Raw genomic sequence first — 6,520 nt, 5'->3', positions numbered from 1 at the left:
AGGAAAATAAATGCCTTCCCCTCAGTGGTTATGATCTGAATGGTCAAAATTAGCCTTTCTTTTCGCATTTCATAGATTTCTTGAATTTTAAAGTCGAAAGGTTCCTTACTGTACTTGTTTCACAGATGAAAAAACTGAGACCCAGATACATATTAATTTACTCAAGGTCAAGTGTTTAGTTTATCAAAGATCTGGGTCTACAACTATTGAGTTCTTTGACAATAATCAAAATAATGCTAACAGGCAAACTACTATAGTTACTAAGTGCCAAGCTGACATTTTCACTTAAAATATCTCCAAGTTATATTTGACTATTCTCATCTACATTTGACAGATAAGAAAGATAAAGCAAAGATACATTAAATAATATATCCAAGATCATACAGTTAGTAATTGACAGACCTAGAATTCAAAGCCAAGCAATCTTGTTCCAGAACCTATGTGTTTTGCCTTCATACTATTCTGCCTCTTTTCATGGTTAGGTTCTCTTTTTGGTGGTGGCTATATTGGCAAAATGAGGCTGTTCTCACTTATTTCCAGCGTGATGAATAACATAAATAACACTCTAAGCACAGAAGTACTTCACCCAAAGCTTTGTCAATCATAAATTGGGCAGGAAAACCAAGAAACTTGGATAAGAAAATAGCAGAAGAGAGAGATTAGGAAGACTTCCCATTTGAACACAGATGTAAGCTGCAGAGACATCAGAGCACAGCTGGGACATTGCCATTGCCAAATGAAATAATCAAACATGGACAGAGTTACCTAGAGTTGCAGAGCTTTTTGTATTCTCCTTTGCTCACTAGGCACTTTGCCAGTTGCTCTTAGAAAAGCAGGTCATGCCTTCTGCTGCACTTTCAGACTCTGTACATACTAATATAAACTGGAACTGAGAAACATTCATCATTGTAAAACTCTGCCTTGCAGGCTCAGATGAAAAATTTGGCTCCTACTCTCCTTGTAACTATAGGTCCATGCAGGAGCCTGGAACTGTTAAGTCCAAGTAGTTCAGCCTTGTAAGGGAAGTCAGATCCCAGGCCCTGAAACCTTTACTGATGATAACATCTCATTTATCTGTGGTCATACTTAATGGCTTTAAACAACAAGTTATTACTTCTCATCATTCCATGGGTTGGTTGGGTGGTTCTCAGGTTGGTTTTGCCTGGAATCACTTATGCAGCTATGTTGAGCAGAAGAGGGCTGGTGGGGGCTGAGTTCTGTTAGAAGAGCTAGGAGGTTGAACTTCTCTTCCCAGGTGGTTTTTCACTCCAGCCTTCTTGCAGCATGATCATCTTAGCTGTCCAAGAGAACAAAATAAGAAGTTTTAAGACCTTAGAGGACTATGGCTGTGCAGAATCACTTCTGTCACATTCTATTGGCCCAAGTAAGTAAGAAAGTCAACCTTCATTCAGCGTTAGACAAGACTGTATGAGTCATGAATGCATGGTAGTATAATTTACTGGGGACTATTTTGTGGCAATCTAACACTCAGGACTGATTCAAGCAAGCTAGCTTTCTCTTGTGTGTTTGGCTGGGATAGCAGAAACTTAAGCGAGAAGAGAAATAAGCATTCATTACTGAGGTACCCTGATGTCCCAGAAAAAGGCATCATGCCAAGGGAAATGTAAGAAATGTTGCTATTTATTGAGTTTCCTGTTATAAATTATTCTCACCACATCTAAGTGACTCTGACATGATCACAGCCATCAGAGGGTGAGTCATTGTAGATTTCATTCCAGAACTGTTGTTCAGTCACTCAGTTGTGTCCAACTCTGTGACCCTGTGGACTGCAACACACCAGCCTTCCCTGTCCTTCACCATCTCCCAGAGTTTGCTTAAACTCATGTCCATTGAGTCAGTGATGACATCCAACCATCTCATCTTCTGTCACCCCCATTTCCTCCTGCTTTCAATCTTTCCCAGCATCAGGGTCTCTTCCAATGAGTTGGCTCTTCGCATCAGGTGGCCAAAGTATACATCATTCTAGGATGAAGTGGAATATTTCTGGCTTAAAGTTGGTTAGAGCTGTGAGGAAGGAAGGAAGTTGTGTAGAATACAGTGTTGCCACAGAGCTGTCATATCCTAAAGTCAGGGTTAACAAAATAAATACTCATATAGAAAAGAGCGAGAGATCAGAATCTGGTTACCAGGCTATTTCTGCTATGTTTCTTGTTGATATTCATATCTGAAATATGGACCAAAGTTCAAGGTAGTCCATAAGCTCCTATAGAAAATGCTTGGTAACCATTTATAGTGGTTCTATAGCTGATCTCCTCTAAAGGAGAAGGTCCATGAATGTTGGGGGTGGGAGAAGACCTTTTCTAAAAGAAAATATGAGCTATAAATTTCATGTCATTTGTGTTGCCTAGCAATTCACCTGAGACTAATTCCGAGACGCAGAGGTGGCTTGGATCTGTCAAATGGATCTTGAGGCCCACTGTTCATGGCTTCTTGCTTGAAAGAAGATATATTAGCATTCTGACTAATGTGAGTCACATATTCTGTTGTCTGCACAGGTAAGTGAAAGTGTTAGTCACTCAGTCATGTGTCCATGGAATTCTCCAGGCAAAAATACTGGAGTGGGTTGCCATTCCTTTCTCCAGGGGATCATCCCAACTCAGGGACCGAATCTGCATATCCTGCATTGCAGGCAGATTCTTTACCATCTGAGCCATGCCATAGCTCATAATAAGATTCAGATTCAAAGTGAAAGTGTTAGTCGCTCAGTCATGTCTAACTCTTTGCTACCCCATGGACTGTACCCACTATTCTTCCTCTGTCCATGGGATTCTCCAGGCAGGGATACTGGGATGGGATGCCATTCCCTTCTCCAGGGGATCTTCCTGACCCAGGCATTGAACCCAGGTCCCTTGCATTGCAGGCATATTCTTTACCATCTGAGCTACCAGGGAAGCCCAATAGGGGCTCAAAAGTCAATAAGGAAAATCATATATGTTTTGCACAGTCTCAACAGTACTTAGCAGAAAAATAACATGATAGGATACAGTTAGGAGTGAAGACAAAAGGGAAAAGTAAAAAGAAACACATCTTAGATTTAAAGGATAAGATTTTTATTTTTTGTTAAAATTTTAGTAATTTACCAGAGGACTGAAATGGTGAATATCAGCCTCCTCGTGAAGTTATCCTGGATGCCTCCAGGCATGATCTCCTCCATGCTTTTCTACTACTTCATACATGTCACTGCTCCAGGGCTGATTACATTATTCATAAGACTAGGAGCTACTGGGATTCAGGAACCATATCTCAGCACTTAGCATGGTGCTTGATGCATATGTTTAAAAAAATACACTTGAATGAATGAGGCAAATATAGTGCAATTTGTGAAGCTTTTATATTGCTGAGATAAGCATGTATTGATGAGGTCTGGTAAAAATCAAATGATAATTCATTATTTTAGAGCAAGAATGATTTTATCAGATATCACTCATAAAGATTATAAAATAACAGTTTCCTTTACTGAGAGATCTTACAAAAGGAGAAAGACAATAATGGGATCATAAATGGGAATATTTTATGGTTGATGCTATTTACCAACTTAGGAAAATATAATAGGAGAACTTTAATATTTATAGAAATATGACAAAGATAAAATAACTTATACTTTCTTACAATCAAAGATAATAGAATGCAGTGGGGACCCAGTGGAATAGCAGAAAAGTTTATGTGAATCCTACCTTGTCCAAAACCCTTGCTTTATTTTCTTGCTAACCTTTTCCCATGTTAGTAATGAAACAAATTGCATGCAAATGAACTAGATAGTAATCACGGCCAGAGAACTGGTGGTCTAGCTAGCTTCAGTTTGAGAAAGGGCTGGGGAGAAGTTTGGGAGGCCATTGTGCTGTGTACAGAGTATTCTATCACGAGGGTAATTGTGTGGTAAAAGAAAAGAAATTGCCAGGTCGCGGACTGGTGCCAAACTGGGGGAGAGGGTGTGATATTAACAGATGAAACAGAAAGAAAAACTAATTACCGTTGTGTTGCCAACATCTCTCAGAGTTTCCTCTTTGAGCAGGAAATATAGAGAGAAATGATCATTTAAAGTGAAACTGAGTCTAACATATAAAGTGAAAGTTGTTCAGTCGTGAGCGACTCTTTGTGACGCCATGGACTGTGTCCATGGAATTCTCCAGGCAAGAATACTGGAGGGGGTAGCCATTCCCTTCTCCAGGGGATCTTCCCAACCCAGGGGTTGAACCCAGGTCGACCGTTGCAGGCAAATCCGCTGAACTACCAGGGAAGCCTAAAGAGACAATAAACATTTAATTAATACTCCAGATCACAGATGATTTGCATTCACAAAAAAAGACACCAATTAACTATTTCTATTGAGTAGAAGCAAATAGGTAAATGAATGAATAAAAATAAATAAACAAGTGAATGTCATCTTGGGGTAGTCAAAGAAATTTCACTGAATCTATAAATAGCTTTGGGTAGTATTACTATCTTAACATCATTAGTTCAGTTCAGTTCAGTCACTCAGTTGTGTCAGACTCTTTGCGACCCCATGAATCGGAGGACGCCAGGCCTCCCTGTCCATCACCAACTCCCGGAGTTCACTCAGACTCACGTCCATCGAGTCAGTGATGCCATCGAGCCATCTCATCCTCTGTCATCCCCTTCTCCTCCTGCCCCCAATCCCTCCCAGCATCAGAGTCTTTTCCAATGAGTCGACTCTTTGGATGAGGTGGCCAAAGTACTGGAGTTTCCGCTTCAGCATCATTCCTTCCAAAGAAACCCCAGGGTTGATCTCCTTCAGAATGAACTGGTTGGATCTCTTTGCAGTTCAAGGTACTCTCAAGAGTCTTCTCCAGTCCAAGGGACTCTCAAGAGTCTTCTCCAACACCACAGTGCAAAAGCATCAATTTTTTGGTGCTCAGCTTTCTTCACAGTCCAACTATCACATCCATACATGACCGCTGGAAAAACCATAGCCTTGACTAGATGGACCTTTGTTGGCAAAGTAATGTCTCTGCTTTTGAATATGCTATCTAGGTTGGTCATAACTTTCCTTCTAAGGAGTAAGCGTCTTTTAATTTCATGGCTGCAGTCACCATCTGCAGTGATTTTGGAGCCCCCCAAAATAAAGTCTGACATTGTTTCCACTGTTTCCCCATGTATTTCCCATGAAGTGATGGGACCAGATGCCATGATCTTATCATTAAGTTAACATTATTAAGTCTTCAAATCCAAGAACACCAACTGTCTTTCCATTTGTTTAGGTTCCCTTTCATTTCTTGCAGCAATGCTTTATAGTCTTAAGTGTAGAAGTCTTCTACCCACTTGCTTGGTTAAATTTTGCCTAAGCATTTTATTTTAATGATGGCCTTATAAATGGAATTTTTATTTTTTATGAGATTTATTTATGTATTTAATTTTTGGCTGCTCTGGGTCTTCACTGCTGCCTTTGAAGGGCTTTCTCTAGTTGTGGCGAGCAGGGCGGGGGATGGGGGAGAGCTACTCTCTAGTCACAAGGCGTGGCTTCTCATTGCAGTGGCTTCTCTTGTTGCAGAGGATGGGCTCTGGGTGCCTGGGCTTCAGCAGTTGTGGCACACAGGCTTAGTTTCACCACAGCATGTGGGATCTTCCTGGAACAGGAATTAAACCCATGTCTGCTGGACCACCAGTACGTGGGTACATCCTGCGAGCTAAGTCACTTCAGTCATGTCCAACTCTTTGCGACCCCATGGACTGTAGCCTGTCAGGCTTCTCCATCCATGGGATTCTCCAGACAAGAATACTGGAGTGGGTTGCCATGCCCTCTTCCAGGGGATCTTCCTGACCCAGGGACTGAACCCATGTCTCCTGTGGCTCCTGTGTTGCAGGTAGATTCTTTACCACTGAGACACAGAGAAGCCTGTAAATGAAACTTTTTAAAATTTATTTTTCAGATTGTTCATTTCTAGTATGTAGAAATACAACTGATTTTTGTATATTGATCTTGTACACAGAAACTATGCTGAATTTGTTATTTTAATTCTAATAGGTTTTTTTGTGGTTTCTTTAGGATTTTGTATATCTAAGATCATATCATCTCTTAATAAAGATAGCTTTGCTTTCTCTTTTCCAGCTTAGATGCCTGTTATTTACTTCTTTTCTATCCCCTTTCCTTCTTCCCTCCCCTCTTTCTTTTATTCTTTCTTTTTTTGCCTAATTGCTCTGGCTATAAATTCCAGTACAGTGTTGAATAGAATGGCAAGAATAGACATCCTGGTATTGTTTCTGATGTTACTAGAGAGAAAGCTTTCAGTCTTTTTACCATTAAGTATGATATTATCTGTGGAGTTTTCACAGATACTCTTTAACAGGGTGAGGAAGTTACTTTTTATTTCTAGTTTGTTCAGAGTTTTCAGCATAAAAGGGAATTGGATATTTTTCCCAATATTTCTTATTTTTTTGCATATTGAGATGGTTATTTTTTAATGGCCTTAATTCTATTAGTATTGTGTATTATACTGGTTAATTTATGGATATTAAACCAATCATACATTTCTGGAATAAA

Source organism: Capricornis sumatraensis, chromosome X (genome assembly GCF_032405125.1).
Source record: "Capricornis sumatraensis isolate serow.1 chromosome X, serow.2, whole genome shotgun sequence".
Classification (NCBI taxonomy): Eukaryota; Metazoa; Chordata; class Mammalia; order Artiodactyla; family Bovidae; genus Capricornis; species Capricornis sumatraensis.
Note: the sequence above shows the minus strand (reverse complement) of the source record.